Here is a 21,123-nt window from a genome sequence, read left to right as displayed (position 1 = left end):
AAAAGATCTAATGTTAAAAATAATAAAAAACAAAAAACCTGCTATTCTCACCTTCCGTCGTCCGACGATGCGCGCCCGGCTGCCACCAGCTTCCATTCCCATAGATGCATTGCGAAATTACCCAACTCGCGAGACCGCTAAGTCATCTGGGTAATTTCTCAATGCATCGCTGGGAACGGAAGCTGGCGGCAGCAGCACTCGCATAGGGACAGCTTCGCTGGACGCCGGCGGGTGAGTATATAACTATTTTTTATTTTAGTTATTTTTTTTAACAGGGATATGGTGCCCACACTGCTATATACTACGTGGGCTGTGTTATATACTGCGTGGCTGCTATATACTACATGGCCAGTTTTATATACTGTGTGGGATGTGTTATATACTGCGTGGCTGCTATATACTACGTGGGCAGTGTTATATACTACGTGAGTTCAAGACTTCAGGCAGTCATTGCCAACAAAGGCTTTTCAACCAAGTACTAAAAATGAACATTCTATTTAAAATTATTGAATCTGTCCAATTACTTTTGGTCCCTTTAAAAACAGGGTGGCACATGTTAAGGAGCTGAAACTCCTAAACCCTTCATACAATTTTAATGTGGATACCCTCAAATGAAAGCTGAAAGTCTGAACTTCAACTGCATCTGAATTGTTTTGTTTAAAATTCATTGTGGTAATGTCTATAACCAAAATTAGAAAAATGTTGTCTCTGTCCAAATATATATGGACCTAACTGTATATAGATAGATAATTGTTTGCTTAAGACCCACTTTCCTGAGTGAGGAATGCTTCCTTGCAATTAGTCTTTGCTAGGTGAATCGTGCTGCCACTTAATCCTGATTTCCTACAGAACGTGCTACCTGACATATCGTGGTCTCACCTCACAAACACCCGTTACTCTGCAGGTCTGTGAGAAACAAGACCAAAGGTCTGTTCACTTCTCAATACCTCACCCTATCTGAATAACAACAAGAAGCTGCTTTCCAATGTGCTTATGTACCATCACCCATTGTGGGCTGGTCCCAATAATTAACCCTGTCTGCTGCTAACTGTTGCTGGGCAGAAAATAGATAAAACAACATTTAGAACATAGTAACACATTATATAACCATAAGATCGTCAAGTGGTTATGTAGGCAGCATCTCTATTCCTTTATTCAGTCACTTTGCTAGGAGAGTAAGCTATGAGGCCTACAGGGAATACCGGCAGTAGTACAATAAGGCGCCGATGGTCTGGCAGGTTTCTATGTTTTTTTAATTTAACACCGCAGTGAGTTTATTTTTCAAACAATTTTTAGTAGTAGACAGCCCCACTAAATATGACATATAGGCCAAGCAGTAGCCTAAATTATATAGTATATACAGTAGCCGTCAGTAGTAAGTGCCCTATATCAGTCTACAAGCAGACAATGGATACTTTCATTGAATTTTTTCTTTTTTGAATCTCAGATTCAGGGGTTCAGTTTTACATTAATACTTAAAAGATTATAATGAGCTATTTCTTTTGAACAGGATGTACATCTACCGCCATAAAGGACACAATGCGTTTCTCAGTGGCCTAATTTGTAGCAGTGTCTTCTTTAATTGGGAAGCATATTTCTCAGGATTCATTAAAAATTAAATGCGAGCTCATGTTGAGTGCTGCAGCCTATAAGTTACATCTCAGTGCTTTTCTACCTGCATCCTGTCTGTAAATGCGCTTCTTACACATTTTTAGTATTTCTGCACTGCGGGCATTGAGTCTTAAGAGGTCATTTTCTTTCAAAGCCCTCCACATGTGGCGCAATCATTAATGTCAGCTGCGTACAGTCGGAAGTGGAAAAAGTAAGATAAAGATGGACCTGTCTTTATGTGGAACTGAACATTTTGAAATCTGCATTAATAGAGAATATATAATCTTCATACCGACACATGGTTCATAGGGGTGTCCACTCTCTGTGTAATGAAGATAGTGGCTATGGAACCCATGGAGGAGGCAGGCCGGTCAGGAGAGAGAAGAGACATGTGAGTGCAGTGCGATGTTTCACACGCACTCATAGTTTAGTATGGGTGCGTGCCATCCAACTTTGCCCAGGGGTATAGCTATAGGTGGTATAGGGCTATAAGTTTCACCAAGAATGATGCCTGGGTTAGGCCCATAGAAAGGTATTGTAGGTCAGAAGACCTGGTATAGTTTTTACAAAAGGATCCAAGAGCTTCCAGTTACAGCTCTGTCCACATACAACAAAGCTGTTCATCTGTGCATTAGGCTGATTTCAAGGCTCCATCTTAAATATGGGCTATTTTCAGAATGTTCATTATATAACATCATATAGGAGTGGTTATGATATCATTGGAATGTAGGTTGCGAAAATAATTCATATCACGTCAATGTATATAAAGAGACTGTGGAATATTACATTTATCAATCTCACATTTTAGAAAATTATGACACATATGGTTCTAACTTCTAACATATTACTAGGAGCAGTTGTCTAAACAGGACAAAACAATTTGAAGAGTTCAATATGCGAATAAGAGCCTTGGGATAGGAGTCACATTTGGAAACTCTTTATTCTTGATTATTAGAAATGAGAAAATCAATTTGCAGAACTTAGATCCAGAAGCCACGTCAGTGGCCAGTGCCTACCAGATGGAGGCTCTGCAATTCGCTTCCCACCTGTCGGAATCCGCAGCCCCTCTTCTAATTAGTAGATGGTAATTTCACACTGGATCTACATATTGGAAAACACCAGGGCTTGTCTGTAAAGCGAATATTGAATTATTGGCGCTATATAAGTGATAAAAAAGCATTTGAAATTGATGCTCAGCCACACTCAGATAGCACAAATATCAGTTTCGCAGATTACTATTGTCAGAACAATGTAAGAATAGTAACATGGGTAGTTGACTCAATAACAGTGGAGGACAGCCAGTCTCGGTGGCCTACTGCTACAGGCAACACACATGAAGGAGACTCAACCAGGAGTCTACACATTTCCAAAAATGTATTGGCAGACACCAACAAAGTTACATCAATTTCACCACAGTAGAAATAGCATAATAGGGACCGACACATCGTCCGCTTCACCCAATTAAGCAGATGGACACCCAAACAGGAATGTTCACATTTCCAAAAATTAGTGGCAGACACCAACAAAGTGGCATCAATTTGACCACAGTAGAAATAGTATAATAGGGACCGACAGGTCTTCCACTACATCAAATCCAGCAGATGGACAGTTGGACGCCCAACAAGGAGTGCTCACATTTCAAACAATTAGTGGCAGACTCAACCAAGGTGGCATCAATTTCACCAGAGTAAAAATAGTATAATGGGGAGCAACATCTCTTCCACTACAGCCAACCCAGCAGATGTACACCCAAACAACGAGTGCACACATTTCCAAACATTAATTGGAGACACCAACAAAGTTATATCAATTTCAAGAGAGTAAAAATAGTATAATAGGGACCGACACATCTTCTACTATAGCTAACCCAGCAAATGGACACCAAACCAAGAGTGTACACATTTCCAAAAATTAGTAGCAGACCCCAATAAAGTGGCATCAATTTCACCACCTCCCCCTTTTAGACCTCGAACACCGAGCCTAATTCCCCTTTCACCAGAACCTAACTTTTTCCCAGTCATATTGCTCAGATGTGTGCTATGACCACAGTATAAGCAACTAAAAATTATATTTTTTACTTTGCACCACCTCTGCACAACTGAATTTCAGTGGCACTAAATGAGAAGGTGAAATATGGCATGCTGAATCGAGTTAGTCACAGAAAATAAAACTTTTATGTGTGGATGAGGCCTGTATGACAAAGAAGATTTGCTCCAAACAATTTAAAAGTGACAAGTCCCCTGCTATATGATGTTAGTAGCAGAATAATTTTTCTTGGACCTGTTGATAAGGCCTGCATAACATTGACTAGATGCTACAAACAATTTCGAAGTGACATGTCCCCTGCTATATGATGTTAGTAAAAGAAGAATTTTTGGGTGCCTGTCGATAAGGCCTGAGTGGTTGAGTGGATGCTCAAAATAGTTTAAAAGACACATGTCCCCTACTGTATGATGCTAGTAACAGAAGAATTTTTTTTTGCCGGGAACGGTAATGTACAACAGGATTAATAACAAGGCGGCTATGGAAAGTACGAGTTCCAGGATCCAGCCTACAACTACTACTCATCTACCCTCACCAATTACCAGAGAGCGTTTGATGCCCATCAGAAGATACGTGTAACAGATGCGTGTCTCAAGCTAGGTCTAAAAGATGCCCATGAGAAATTGGATTCCAAAGAAGCACGTAATCTAGAAGATAGGCTCAAAACAATTTCAAACTCAGATCTCGCCTGCTGTATCACGTTTGTAAAAAAAAAAAATAAATAAATTTTAATGTGCACCAGCTCTGCACACAGAACAATTTCAACGCCACTAAATGAAAATGTTGGATATAGCGGGCTGTATCACATTTATCAAGAGAAAATATTACAATTTTTTTTGTAATGTGCGTTAGGTCTGCAGACATATTCATATTACTGGCACAACATGACAATGTGGGATACGGCGGGCTGTATCACATTCAGCAACAGAAAAAAATGAGATTTTTTTATAGCGCATTAGATCAGCAGACAGGTTAATATCACCGCCAAAACATTACAGCGTGGGATACGGCAAGCTGTTTCACATTTAGCAACAGAAAAAAATTCTACTTTTTTTAAAGGGAGTCTGTCACCCAATTTTTCGCCTATAAGCTAAGGCCACCGCCATCATGGGCTTATCTACAGCATTCTATATTGCTGTAGATAAGCCCCCAATGTAGCCTGAAAGATAAGAAAAACAAGTTAGATTATACTCACCCAGGGGCGGTCCCGGTTCGGGTCCAATGGGCATCGCGGTCCGGGTGCAGCACCTCCCATCTTCATGGGATGATGTCCTTTTCTTTGCTTCCTGTTGCAGATCCTGCGTACTGATTTGCCCTGTGGAGGGCAGAGCAAAGTACTGCAGTGCGCAGGCGCCGGGAAATGTCAGAGAGGCAAGGCGCCTGCGCACTTCAGTACTTTACGCTGCCCTCAAGAGGGTAAATCAGTACGCCTGCGCAGGATCCGTGACAGGAACCAAAGAAGAGGATGTCATCGCATGAAGATGGGAGGCGCTGGACCCAGAACGCGACGCCCATTGGACCCGAACCGACCCGGGACCGCCCCTGGGTGAGTATAATCCAACTTGTTTTTCTTATCTTTCAGGTTACATCGGGGATTATCTACAGCATTACAGAATGCTGTAGATAAGCCCCTGATGGCGGTGGCCTTAGCTTATAGGCGAAAAATGGGGTGACAGATTCCCTTTAATGTGCCTTAAGTCTGCAGACAGTTTCATATCACCACAGCAATAAATGAGAATGTGGGATACAGCAGGCTTTTTCACATTTAGCTATTGAAAAAATATTATTTAGAATGCTATACTTGTACATGGAGCACAATAGAAGCAGTGCACAACACACTTGTAGGACATGTGCCCTGCTGGCTTTGTCTGTGGACCTCAGTAATGGCCCCAAAAAACCTAAAAAAATCTGGAAGGTAAATTTTACAGCCACAATGGACACTATCTAGTTACACTATCTGACTGATATACAACCGCCTAACTAACTAGCTAAAATGTGGGATACAGCAGGCTTTTTCACAATTAGCTACTGAAAAAATATTATTTACACTATGTTCCAAATTATTATGCAAATTACATTTTTATCAGATTTTCCTAAATGGTCGGTGCAAATGACAGTCAGTCTAATAAAAGTAATCACCCGTTAGATTATACATCAAATTTTACTGAAGAAACCTCCCAATGATAACAGTATAATCTCCAAAATGAATAAAAACTCAATATGCACTGTTCCAAATTATTATGCACAGTAGAATTTCTAAACATTTTATATGTTTTAAAGAACTGAAAATGCTCATTTGTGGAATTTGCAGCATTAGGAGGTCACATTCACTGAACAAAAAAGCTATTTAACGCCAAAACCTCCTAACAGGCCAAGTTGCATGTTAACATAGGACCCTTCTTTGATGTCACCTTCACAATTCTTGCATCCATTGAACTTGTGAGTTTTTGGAGAGTTTCTGCTTGTATTTCATTGCATGAAGTCAGAATAGCCTCCCAGAGCTGCTGTTTTGATGTGAACGGCCTCCCACCCTCATAGATCTTTTGTTTGATGATACTCCAAAGGTTCTCTATAGGGTTGAGGTCAGGGGAAGATGGTGGCCACACCATGAGTTTATCTCCTTTTATGCCCATAGCAGCCAATGACTCAGAGGTATTCTTTGCAGCATGAGATGGGGCATTGTCAGCATGAAGATGATTTTGCTCCTGAAGGCACGTTTCTGCTTTTTAGACCATAGAAGAAAGTTGTCAGTCAGAAACTCTATATACTTTGCAGAGGTCATTTTCACACCTTCAGGAACCTTAAAGGGCCCTACCAGCTTTTTCCCATGATTCTGGCCCAAAACATGACTCCTCCACCTCTTCGCTGACGTTGCAGCCTTGTTGGGACATGGTGGCCATCCACCAACCATCCACTACTCCATCCATCTGGACCATCCAGGGTTGCTCAACACTTATCAGTAAACAAGACTGTTTGGAAATTAGTCTTCATGCATGTGTGGGCCCAATGCAACCATTTCTGCTTGTGAACACTGTTTAAGGGTGGCCGAATAGTAGGTTTATGCACCACAGCAAGCCTCTGAAGGAGCATACACCTTGAGGTTCGAGGGACTCCAGAAGCACCAGCAGCTTCAAATATTTGTTTGCTGCTTTGTAATGGCTTTTTTAGCAGCTGCTCTCTTAATCCGATGAACTTGCCTGGCAGAAATCTTCCTCATTATGCCTTTATCAGCACAAACACATTTGTGCTCAGATACAGCCAGAAATCTCTTAACAGTACGATGATCACGCTTATGTTTTTGGAAAATTTCTAGTGTTTTCATCCCTTCACCATGGCATTGCACTATTTGATGATTTTCAGCAGCAGAGAGATCCTTTTTCTTTCCCATGTTACTTGAAAACTGACCTGCTTAATAATGTGGAACATCATTTTTAAGTTTTCCTTTAATTAGAATCACCTGGAAAACCAATTATCACATGTGTTTAAGATTGATTTCAGTGATCCATTGAGCCCTGAGACACAATACCATCCATGAGTTTATTTGAAAAACAAAACAATTAAATCTTTATGACACTTAAATCCAATTTGCATAATAATTTGGAACACAGTGTAGAATGCTATACTATACACTGCTATAAAACCAGTGCACAACACACTTGTAGGACATGGGCCCTGCTAGCTTTGTCTGTGGACCTCAGCAATGGGCAATAAAAACCTAAATTCCAGAAGGTAAATTTTACAGCTACACTGGACACTATCTAGCTACACTATCTGACTGATATACAACCGCCTTCCTAACTAGCTAAAATCTTGCTGCTAACAGTGGCGGCGTCAGGATCAGCCTCTCTGCGCTATTACAGTGTCAAAATGGAGCTAAAACAAGATGTCCGCTATTTATATGGAGAGGGACATGTGATTTCAGCAGCCAAAGACACAAGCCGTGGTGTCAGGACATTGTAGGTGTTTCCTGCGCCCTGATTAGCTAGCCGCAATGTGCGCACATAAAGTTAGGGAAAAAAAAATGACTGCTGTGCTGTACTTCAAAGAACGCAGCGCCTCTGAGCTCTGCAAACCCCCTCCCCTCATCAACACGTGCCAAACGCTCATGATACACCACCATTATCGTTGCTAAAGTGCTGAAAATATTTTGTAGAAACGCAAATATTTTACCAAGTGTTACTGTTACCGATTTTGAACGATTTTATAAGATTTTGCTCGTGTTTTCGATCATGAATCCGAATGTGTCATATTCGTGCCAAATTTTTGTTTGGCGATCATTTTCTGAACAAATCACTATCTCTGACATACCAAGAGGACACCCAAGCATGTGATTGACCTCATGCACTGGAAGGAAGCAAAAACAGATAGAAGGCCATAAGAACAAAAGACCGGCAAAGAGGATCAAGGAGGTGCGATTGAGATGCTATAAACCTTTCCTGGCCGTCTAGAATTGCAAAATGGTTCTTGTCTGGCAAATTTTTGGCTGAATTTTTGCAAATCATTTTCCCAAAAATTCAAATTTGGCAGAATCTGAAGTTTGGGGGAATTTCCTTGAGAATTTGAAATTGTTTAAGATGGATTCATTTAGGTCTAGTGGGACTAGATACAAAAGAAAAGTAGCCTAATAATCCTATCAATGCTTAAACCTGGACAGTTCACATCAGGCTATAAAAGATGTAAAGAGCTGAGTGCCTGTTTAGAGGCAAGTGACTGACAGTCACCATACATATTCATACATTTCACACCGCCCAGAAGCGAAATCATTCATTATAAATGCGCAATAATGTGAGCAGGCTGCAGATAACACTCCACCCGGCTCCAAAACTACGGAGGAACCAATTTCTCAGAGTTTATGGACTGTGTTAAAGCTTTTCTGTCATTATCGCTGCAAATGCCGTAAAATCTTATAGTTCTTCATTTGGCAAAGAAAATTTAAAAGTCATAAAGTGTTGATACATTTGTGCCGCCAGACTGGCATAGCATTCGACTTGGTTTCATCATCAGGTTTGATCAGATTTGTGAGAAAGTTACTTTTATTCCAGTCATAAGGAACTGGGAAAAGGAAAAAAAAAATCTTGTTTAAGGGTAGGAGCCGTAAAACTCTCTTTAGACGGTGACTTGAAATATGGCTGAACTGTGTAAGGAAATCCTGAAAACATGACCTGTTGGTGGCTCTTGAGGATCGGAGTTGGGGAACACTGCAGTAGACTATGGCCTTAATTCATCAAGACCGGCAATCTTGACGTATGTGAAGGGGCAGGGTGGAGTGGGAGGCTTCTGATTCATTAAGGAGCACACATGAAGCGGTGTCCACTTCGGTATGTTCCTCACCACAAATCTTACACTAGTCCTTAGCGAACATCACCGTTTGTCAGGAATTTGATAGTCGCCGTTCCCCCATCCCACCCATTTTGGTGGAGCTGGGTAAAAATAGTTTGAGAATCCCAAAAGTCAAAAAATTTAGAGCAACCTCATGTTGTGTCAAAATTTTGCCATTTTTCAAAGAATTCTGGCATAAAAACTTTGACGAACTGGGTCCTATATGTTTTGTTTTATATTACATCTATGTTCCAGTCTCAGTTGTTTGACTGCAATTATGACATCTTGTCGACAGCACTGCTGACAATCAGTGAGGTTAGCTTCATGTACCGTTTAAGTCAGCAGAGCCACTGCACTCAGTGATTGACTGCAGCAATGTTGACGTGACGTCATCGCTGCAGCCAAACAACTGAGACCAGGGCGGCAGCAGAGACTTGTGTCTGAACCCGACCATTTTTGCCGACCATCTTGTGTAGAGCAGTCTTTCAACTTTACCCCAGCAGATTATTTCGGAGGAGCGAATGAATGGGCATATTGAATTTCAATGAATGATCCTTTCTTTTTTAGGGAAGGAAAGCTGCTGCCAGAGAAGTTTGGCAGCAGATTACTCCTCTCTCCCTGTCCAAAATACATGACTGCTCGGCAGCGGCCAGAACCAAGCATCACATGCTTGTAAGCAACTACCAGGAGGACCCCAAGAGTGATATGCCTGGAGTTGCTGGAAAAAGAACATGTGTGTACGGATAATTTATTTTTGCTTTTTTCTTTAAAGTTGGACAACCTCTTTCTATTTGGATAGAATAAGACTAGGATCTTTTTTTCTCTAGTAAATATGCCACTCTTGTTAAGCCATAGTTACTTGAATGTAATACCAAGCCTAAGGACAAAGTGGCGCTATTTCTGGAAATAAGGCTGACATTTCAAGCCCTTGTCCAAGGCTTCACCGAGCGTCTATTACTGGAGCACTATGCTCTTCTCGGTGAATAAGCGAGGAAAAGGCTGCAAAAAATTGATCTATGACCATGGATTCTTTTTCTCTATATAAGCTGCACAATAGACTATAGAGTAGACTGAATAAAATCCAATTCTGAACCTGATAATAACTGGCCATTATCCCACGATAACCATTTGTCAGGTGAAATCATTTCATATACCGATAACTACATATTTTCTGAAAATAGAGACCTGGCACATTGTGAAAATGCCACCCAGCACTTGACACTCATTGGTACCTCCGAGCAGTTTTGTAGCAAAGTGTAAGATTGAGGCCAAAGCCAAAGATAGCCCAACCAGATGATGAAGACCACACAAAACCTCCTAAGAATAAAGTATTATGATACGCACAGTTCATATACGACACTTACAAGTAATATGCCAAACTTTGTTAACTTAAAGCAAAACACATTAATTATTCCTTGTCACAGAAAGGTATCATGATGCAAAAAACTGTAACTAAATAATGTAAACAGTCAAACTCAATGAACATGTCAAGTAAAGTGTCAAGTAAAACTTTTCTGCATCAGGATATCTTGTTACATCATGATATGTGTCATGTTGAGATATGATACGTCTGTAAATGCACATACGTGGTTTTTGATCAACATTATTCCCAACACTGAATTTCATGTGCAACATATAAAGTATTAGTGATACAAAGTTAGCAGAGTAACAGAACATGATTAGTTTTACCTTTTGTTTAGTTGAAGCAAAAAAAACAAAGTTAAACCAACCTGTGATCAATTAGAAATCATCCCAGACTCCACTTCCTTCAGCTAGGTCTGTTGCCCTCTGTTGTGCTCCACGTTAGGTTTTGTTAGTTGCCAGGGGTGGATAAAAAACATCAACCCCGACCTAGTTAAGGCCAATTAAGACACACACCTGTGTCCTGGGAATGAGATTCTAGACTTTTATATTTAGTGTGCTCCACCATCTGTGTATACTGTGCTTTAACTTGCTTCTATCCCTAATTGTATTGAAACAGCAAAACGCAGCCTAGTAATCTATCCCTAATTGTATTGAAACAGCAAAACGCAGCCTAGCAAGTGAGACATCACTGTAATCAGGGCTATTGCTCTTACATTAGAGTGACAGATTCCCTTTAAAGAAAGTCATAACACAAGACAATTCAGCTTTATCAAAATTTAGATAGCCAATCCACATTATTACTGGGAAAAATGTTCTATGGACAGATGAAATCAAACTAGAGCTCTTTGGCGATTTATACCAGTGTTATATTTATGGACAATAAAATAAAGCCTATAAATAAAAGAATACCCTGCCTACAGTGAAAAACGATGGAAGATTCATAATGTTAGGGCGCTAGGTTGCTGCTTTTAGAACTGGAAGCCTTGAATGTGTTACAGGAAAAATGAAAACAGAAGATTATTAGTGCAGTTTAGAGAAAACTCTACTCGTATAAGGAAGACAATGGACTAATTTAAACTGGCCAGCAATGAGTCTTGATCTCAGTCTGCTCCTGGAAAAATGAACTCTGAAAACATTCAAGAACTTGAAAAAATGTAAGTGGAAGAAATCAAACAGGTGCAAAAAGCTCAGAGATGGTTGTACAGCTAAGTATTATATCACATGCTATGTTTCTTTTTTATTTCTCTTTTGAAATGACGGCATGTATGGGGACAGGAAAACATTTTTGTCAGTGTTTAAGGCAAGCTAAAATATTCTAATGATAGTTATACACAGTCACTTATTTCTGAAGGAAATGGGACAATTGGAGGACATCTTCTTCCCCAATTGTATATAATATAAAGGCAAGTTTCTGTCCCCACCTCAGGTCATTAGAGACTGTAATTGGTGATACAGGTGATAAATAGAAATTAGCAGATTAGTGATGAGCGAGTATACTTGTTGCTCGGGATTTCCCGACCGTGCTCGGAGATTTAGTTTTTGTTGACGCAGCTGCTAGCCAGCATAAGTACATGTGGGGGTTACCTGGTTGCTAGGGAATCCCCACATGTAATCAAGCTGGCTAACAGATGTAAATCATTCACCTGCAGCGATGAAAACTGAATCTCCGAGCACTAAAAAATACTCGGAGGTCACCCGAGCGTGCTCGGGAAATCTCGAGTAACGAGTATACTTGTTCATCACTATAGCAGATCTTTTGAAACTCAGAATTTTTTTTAAAAAAATTAGATTTGCAATGAATAAATTTGTGCTAATCTTAATACTAGAAAGCTTGCAATTAGTCAGAAAATACATGTGACATAGAGGGGAGATAGAGAGAACCCCCGCTGATCATAAGAACTTATACTGTATAGACAACAAAGAGGACATCACTGACCATAAGATCTTACACTACAGAAGAGAGAGAGAGATCCGTGCTGACCATAAGAGCTTACACTCTACAGGAGAGAGAGAGAGGACCCTGCTGACCATAAGAGCTTACACTCTACAGGAGAGAGGACCCCGCTGACCATAAGAGCTTACACTCTACAGGAGATAGAGAGATGATCCCACTAACCATAAGAGCTTACACTCTACAGGAGAGAGAGAGAGGACCCTGCTGACCATGAGAGCTTACACTCTACAGGAGAGAGAGAGAGGACACTGCTGACCATAAGAGATTACACCCTACAGGAGAGAGAGGACCCGCTAACTATAAGAGATTACATTCTACAGGAGAGAGGACGCTGCTGACCATAAGAGATTACACCCTACTGGAGAGCGAGGGAGGACCTTACCGACCATAAGAGCTTACACGCTACAGGAGAGAGAGGACCCTGCTGATCATAAGAGCTTACACTCTACAGGAGAGAGAGGACCTCACTGACCATAAGAGCTTACACTCCACAGGAGAGAGAGAGAGGACCCTGCTGACCATAAGAGCTTGCACTCTACAGGAGAGAGAGAGGACCCTACTGACCATAAGAGCTTACACTCTACAGGAGAGAGGACCCCGCTGACCATAAGAGCTTACACTCTACAGGAGAGAGAGAGAGGACCCTGCTGACCATGAGAGCTTACACTCTACAGGAGAGAGAGAGAGGACACTGCTGACCATAAGAGATTACACCCTACAGGAGAGAGAGGACCCCGCTAACTATAAGAGATTACATTCTACAGGAGAGAGGACCCTGCTGACCATAAGAGATTACACCCTACTGGAGAGCGAGAGAGGACCTTACCGACCATAAGAGCTTACACGCTACAGGAGAGAGAGGACCCTGCTGATCATAAGAGCTTACACTCTACAGGAGAGAGATAGGACCCCGCTGCCCATAAGAGCTTATACTCTACAGGAGAGAGAGAGGACCCTACTGACCATAAGAGCTTATACTCTACAGGAGAGAGAGAGGACCCTACTGACCATAAGAGCTTATACTCTACAGTAGAAAGGACCCTGCTGATCATAAGAGCTTACACTCTACAGGAGAGAGATAGGACCCCACTAACCATAAGAGCTTACACTCTACAGGAGAGAGAGAGGACCCTGCAGTGCTGACCATAAGAGCTTACACTCTACAGGATAGAGAGAGAACTTCATTGACCATAAGAGCTTGTACTCTACAGAAGAGAGAGACTTATGCAGTGACAGGAGATGGAAAATGTCATACAAACCGTGCTTCACTGGGAACCGCTGATCTGTGATGGCCCAGGTACTGACTACCACTGTAACAAGGTATGATAATCTGCTAGGTGTCATAGCTGCAGGGAATTATGGGGATGCCCGCACAACAATGTAAAATTATGCTAGCCTGCTCTCTGATTCTTCAGCAGAATTGGAAATGGTTCCGGGTACATTTTTTTCAGTGAACTGCAAACTGAATCTCAAAATTTTCAAATTTGGGTGAAAAAGTAAATTTGACTCAAACTTTGACTTGAATTTTCTTCTTGATGTGACTATTTCACAGACCGGTCTTGGAAGTAACCAGTATTAGGAACAGTGAAAAAAATAAAAGACTGGGCATCCTATAAACAAATTGTTTTCGAGCTCTGATGATTCTAAAATGAAAAATATAAAAAAGTGTCTCCTTAGCAACAGACAACAACTCTGTGTAGTCAGATCCTGCAGTTATAATCCAGTCGAAATTCTTGTTAAATTACTAAATTTACTGTATATTCGAAAGAGGTAGAAAACAGAGAGAAGGGAGCATGTCTGCAGGATGACATTACTCATAGTTTATGGGTTTTCTGTTGCCATAAATCTGTAAAAGAGCTGTAGAGTTAAATGGACAATTTACATCTTTTTTTGCTCATCCCAAAAATGATGTGATACAGACAGTATTTTAATGCCTTTAGAATCATAGATCGAATGTGTTCTTTTATCCACATAGACACACGGCTGAATCTATGAATATTCCAAACGAAATTCTTTGAAACAAGTAAGAATATATTCTTCGCTCACCTAGTTTTCTTGCATGCAAGCCATACTTAATATTTTTTCTGCATAGCTGAGAAAAAGAAGTAAATCTACCCAAGCTTTGGTTGTAATGACTTGTAAAACTCATCCAATCGGAGCACCACAAAACTAGGGCTTTTAAGAGGTGACGATGGCTGCATACATAAACAGACGGCCCATTCCCACCGGGGATCTCTAGCAACATCTTCTCAATAAGTATCTAGGTGCATGCATGACTGACAGCGCTGACGAATGGACCTGAGCTCAGGAATACATCTAAATTAGGAGCAGCACATGTATGAAATTGGATGACAGGTTCAAGATATACTGTCCACAGTTCCACAAACGCCAGGCTTTATTTTTAGTATCAGATACAGTGCAGACTGTATGAGATTGCATGATGGTGATTGAATAAGTTCATTGGGAATTCATCTTTGGGATTTTTCTACATTCACTTTTATACTCTTTGTGTTTTTCTTCTGCAAGAGTTGCCCATTTATTCTATGGCAAAATAGTATCGATGTCTCGGAAGTTGCCATTTGTACTTATGAAAAAACTTTTTTCTGTATAGCAAAAGTTTCCCATTTGTGTTCATGGCAAAAAGTTCATCATATCTGATTTGTTGCCTATTTGCTTCTTCGACAACATTGTTTCTGTCAACATCTTACGAGTTGCACTTTTCTTTTTTAGGCAATACATCTTCTGCACCTCGTAAATTGACTAATTGCTCCTCAGCCAAGAGCTTTTTTGCATCAAGTAAGTTGCCAATTTTTTTTTTATGGCAAAATTTTTTCTACTATGCAAGAGCGCCCATTCATGACCTACACTCACCGGCCACTTTATTAGGTACACCATGCTAGTAACGGGTTGGACCCCCTTTTGCCTTCAGAACTGCCTCAATTCTTCGTGGCATAGATTCAACAAGGTGCTGGAAGCATTCCTCAGAGATTTTGGTCCATATTGACATGATGGCATCACACAGTTGCCGCAGATTTGTCGGCTGCACATCCCAAAGATGCTCCATACAAGGCAGGATGGATCCATGCTTTCATGTTGTTTACGCCAAATTCTGACCCTACCATCCGAATGTTGCAGCAGAAATCGAGACTCATCAGACCAAGCAACATTTTTCCAATCTTCTACTGTCCAATTTCGATGAGCTTGTACAAATTGTATCCTCAGTTTCCTGTTCTTAGCTGAAAGGAGTGGTACCCGGTGTGGTCTTCTGCTGCTGTAGCCCATCTGCCTCAAAGTTCGACGCACTGTGCATTCAGAGATGCTCTTAGGCCTACCTTGGTTGTAACGGGTGGCGATTTGAATCACTGTTGCCTTTCTATCAGCTCGAACCAGTCTGCCCATTCTCCTCTGACCTCTGGCATCAACAAGGCATTTCCGCCCACAGAACTGCCGCTCACTGGATTTTTTTTCTTTTTCGGACCATTCTCTGTAAACCCTAGAGATGGTTGTGCGTGAAAATCCCAGTAGATCAGCAGTTTCTGAAATACTCAGACCAGCCCTTCTGGCACCAACAACCATGCCACGTTCAAAGGCACTCAAATCACCTTTCTTCCCCATACTGATGCTCGGTTTGAACTGCAGGAGATTGTCTTGACCATGTCTACATGCCTAAATGCACTGAGTTGCCGCCATGTGATTGGCTGATTAGAAATTAAGTGTTAACAAGAAGTTGGACAGGTGTACCTAATAAAGTGGCCAGTGAGTGTATGTTAAGCCTTCTGAACCTCGTGAGATGCAACTTGACTAATTGTTCCAATGGGGAGATGGGGAGTCATTTTCTGCATCTTATAAATTGCCCAAATGTTCATATTGCAAGATGTTCCCTGCATCTTAAAGTTAATCTGACACCCAAAGAAAGACAAAGTATAGCAATACCTTTGCATGGCCAGACCGTTCCTCCATTCCTGAGAAATCAGTCTTTAAATTGATATGCAAATGAGGCTGAAGAGCTATTAGTAGATCTGAAGCCTCTGTCACTTCAGCTCTATTCCTCCCTCAGCACCACCTCCTCCTGCTTTACTAATGGCATCTTTCCTTGAAGTCACATACCATAGAGGCTAGCAGCCAAGCAGGAGGAGATGGTGCAAGGCGGGGAATAGAGCTAGAATGACAGATTCTTCAAATCTACCAATAGCTCTTCAGCCTCATTTGGATATCGGTTTAAACACTGATTTCTCAGTAATGGAGGAACAGACCGGTCATGTAAAGGTACTGCAAGAAATGTCATTAAAAGACCAACATATGCATATAAATAGAATTGCTGTCAAGTGACACATGACGCCATGGAGCACTAGCCTTAAAACAACTGATGACCAATTCATTTATAAAATTAGATTATTGTGCCTGTTGTGTTCTCTCCAGATATGACAGGGTAGAAAATGGAAAAGAAAAGGAAGAACATCAGTAGGTCATACACTCAACAAAACCGATACACTGTGCTATGGTTAGTGAAAGGATAAAAGTAGCATTGCCATTGGTATGAATTGAATCCCTTAGGTCCTAATGATAAATAGTGAACCATGTCCACTTATAATACTGGTAAGTTAACACATGTTTCAATGGGTTCATTGGGATGCCTCAGACTTCAGAATTCATGTGCAACCCCTACTTGTGCATCGCCTCTAGTAATGCCCCTGTGCGCTGCATGAGTTTTTCATGAATTCCAGAGCGATGCACCTGTTTCTTGGGCCTTGAATCTGGCGTAAAATGGTACAACAGTTTACAGCATACTTGGCAATTCTTCTCGAATGAAAAGCCCCCGGTCAATAGGAGTAAGCAGGCTCATGGGAATATTGGACTTAGTTATGATTACATGAATTAATCACTGTATATGTCTAATTGCCCTTTTCTCTGAGTTCCACTGCGGTTAATAAGAATATTGAAGACTTACCAGGTTACTGGGCAGAAGTGTGATGCATGGATATGGCTTTCCCCGCAAATTGTGGCCTAGATGATTGGAGGGTGCTGCAAGAAGGTGGGTTTCTCCAGACCATTTTTAAGCCCTGGACTCATGACTCTTTGCTCATTCCTAACAAAAATAATAAAGTTTTCCCGCCCCTTCCTCCACCTTTGATAAGTCGCATTCCGTCGTAATGCTTTTTTGAAAGGAGGTAACATCCAGCTCTTTAGCTGGGGGTTTATGATTATTTATGAATCAACTGAATGATCAGCTCGAGTCAATTAATGATTGAGTCGCTATTGGATCTGATTTATGCTATGGTTTAATTGATTAATTATTTAAACATTTAATTGATTATTTTGATTTAATTAATTGTGTATCCTTCATAAAGAATTGTGGCCTGTTTTATACATGTTTGTGTACCCTTCAAGTCGCGGCCCTTTTTCGTTTTTGCTTTTTCGTTTTTCGCTCCCCTCCTTCCCAGAGCCATAACTTTTTTATTTTTCTGTCAATATGGCCATGTGAGGGCTTATTTTTTGCGGAACAAGTTGTACTTTTGAACAACATCATTGGTTTTACCATGTTGCGTACTAGAAAACGGGAAAAAATTCCAAGTGCGGTGAAATTGCAAAAAAAGTGCAATCCCACACTTGTTTTTTGTTTGGCTTTTTTGCTAGGTTCACTAAATACTAAAACTATCCTGCCATTATGATTATCTAGGTCATTACGAGTTCATAGACACCTAACATGACTAGGTTATTTTTTATCCAAGTGGTGAAAAAAAATTCCAAACTTTGCTTAAAAAAAAAAAAAAAAAAAGTGCCATTTTCCGATACCCGTAGCGTCTCCAATTTTCGTGATCTGGGGTTGGGTGAGGGCTTATTTTTTGCGTTCCAAGCTGGCGTTTTTAATGATACCATTTCGGCGCAGATATGTTCTTTTGATCGCCCGTTATTGTATTTTAACGCAATGTCGCAGCGTCCAAAAAAACATAATTCTGGTGTTTCGGATTTTTTTCTCGCTACGCTGTTTAGTGATCAGGTTAATGCTTTTTTTTAATTGATAGATCGGGCGATTCTGAAAGCGGCGATACCAAAGATGTGTAGGTTTGATTTTTTTTTTTATTGTTTTATTTAGGATGGGGGCGAAAGGGGGGTGATTTAAACTTTTATATTTTTAATATTTTTTTCACAGTTTTAAAAACTTTTTTTTTTCACTTTTGCCATGCTTCAATAGCCTCCATGGGAGGCTAGAAGCAGGCACAGCCCGATCGGCTCTGCTACATAACAGCGATCATCAGATCGCTGTTATGTAGCTGAAATGCAGGTGTGCTGTGAGCGCCGACCACAGGGGGGCGCTCACAGAAGGCCGGCATCAGTAACCATAGAGGTCTCAAGGACCTCTATGGTTACCATCCTGATGCATCGCCAACCCCCGATCATGTGACAGGGGTCGGCGATGACATCATTTCCGGCCGCCCGGCCGGATGCGGTAGTTAAATGCCGCTGTCTGCGTTTGACAGCGGCATTTAACAGGTTAATAGCGGTGGGTGAATAGCGATTTCACCCGCCATTATTGCGCGCACGTCAGCTGTACAAAACAGCTGACATGTCGTGACTTTGATGTGGGCTCAGCGCCGGAGCCCACATCAAAGGGGGAGACACGGCATGCGCAGTACTAGTACGGCGCATGTCGTGAAGGGGTTAATAGAGTTAAGAATAATACATATATTCCCATGTTCATCAGACTCATCGAAAAGGACGAGACCTGTCGAACTCCATGAAAAGTTGGAATTTTTACCGATCACTGGAAAGCTTTTCAGATGCTCCTAGAGCCAGCAATCCCTGTAGGTTTCCTCTCCAATATCGCCATGATTCTCTGTCAAAACACCAGGATCCAAATATATGTTCAAGGGAGCTGGGAAAATGCATGAATGGAAAGTAGTATGTAAAAGGGTGTGATGATGAAGAAAAAAATATTTAGGAGTATCCCATGTGACACCACTAGGACAAACCCTTCTTGATCAAAATGTTTGGCACCAATAAAATACTAAAGCTTATACATACCTCCCATGCTGGCACCATTCCACCAATGTCGGCTCTCGCACTCCCCAGGGCTCTCATGAGTTGTGACACATGACTCCGGCACCCAATCAGATCTGGCATCACTGTCCCCGCCCTCGGACAAATTGAGCATGAAGAGGAAGTCCAGGCTGCAGCTGATCTCAGACTCCCTCTTCATGCTCAATTCGACAGGAGGTGGGGACAGTGACGCCAGCCCTGATTGGGCGCCAATGTCACGTGACACAACAACAGCACGGGAGCGAACGATGACACCGCTGGAATGACGCCAGCACAGGAGATGAGTTTAAGCTTTATTATTTTATAGGGGCCAAGCGAGGGGTATGACGAGAAGTTGTCCAAGTAGTGGACAAATACTTTAAGTGTTCTGTTCATCAACAATTGTCAGAAATATAGCAATATTTGTCAGATTTTGCAAAATCTACCCCCCCAAAAAAATCAATGTGTTACTTCCAGGAAAATCTAAGGAACAATGACTAGGCCATAACCATAGTCTGTTCAGGTGATGCAGTTGCCATGGAGCCTTGGAGCCTAGGGGCCATTTGGCCCTTATGAGAAGATCAGTACTATAAGACTTGGGGGTTCTGTTAAAGATTTTCAACAAGTTTCAAGTTACACTTCTGCACACTTGAGATGTAATGGAACCAATTGGAAGCCTACCGGGGCTCTATCGTGACTCAGATGCTATGTGGAGCAATAATATTACCATATGCATAGTCCATTACTTGGAGAATTCCTTTATATGTCATTCATAATGACACAGTGATGAAAGACTCCTGTCTTAACTCAGTCTTTTCTTCTACACCAGAGTTAAAAGCATTTGATTAGTATTATTTCAATCCCAGCCTATGAAACAACTCCATTAAATTGCTATAAATAAAATATTAGCATTCAAAAGCAATTTCTCTTTTTTTTTCATAATGACAATGCGTAAAGTGAATCATTGCATGTTCAATGAATCTGCTTATTGGAAGAAAAGAAAGGAATCGTTTTGCAAGAGAAATTCTGCCCGCCCCTCTAGGATTCGAGAAGAAACTGCTGGACTTGTACAGAGCAGATGCAGACAGCGAATTCTTGTCTTTGCCGCATTAATAGCACAGAAACTCCTCGTTTTCATCATTGATAAAGTTGATGATCCTGCCTGGCTTCAGATCTGGTTTGTACCACAGTCTTACTGAGAGTAACAAGATGTCAGAGAGGCCAAACTATTTTATGTTTAATGAGGCTGAAACAATATGTTGTTGCTCTCTATCCTCGAAAGTCTTCACAGCTTACACAAAGGAAAACAGGACAATTGTTTCTGTTTCATTCAACCTAGACAAATCTTTATCTGCAACCTAAGGAAATGTATGTAGATAAGTTTTAGCCTTCTATGGAGCTTGTGGTGAATAGTGATGGGCAAATGTGAAGGGATAAGGTGTTCTCCGTATGCTCGGTTGCTAACCGAGTGACTTTGGCGTTCTCGAATACTATATTCTAGTCCCCGCGCCTGCATATCTCACAGCTGTTCGACAGCCACAACACATGCTGGTATTGCCTGTCTAACAGCTACAAAACATGCAGCAGCAGTTACTAGAACATGATATCCAAGCACACCAAGATACTTGAATAACACCCTAGCATGCTCGCTCATCACTATACGCACATCCATTTGTTTTACAGCGTCCCCTCTTTTGTCAATAGTTATAAGGTGACGTTAGATGAACACTTAGGGAATGTTCACACACTGCTTTTTTGCTTTTTTTATCAGCTCTTTACAGTACGAATAAAGTGAATGAGATCTCTAAAATGTC

This window comes from Ranitomeya variabilis, chromosome 7, assembly GCF_051348905.1.
Source record: "Ranitomeya variabilis isolate aRanVar5 chromosome 7, aRanVar5.hap1, whole genome shotgun sequence".
NCBI lineage: Eukaryota > Metazoa > Chordata > Amphibia > Anura > Dendrobatidae > Ranitomeya > Ranitomeya variabilis.
Note: the sequence above shows the minus strand (reverse complement) of the source record.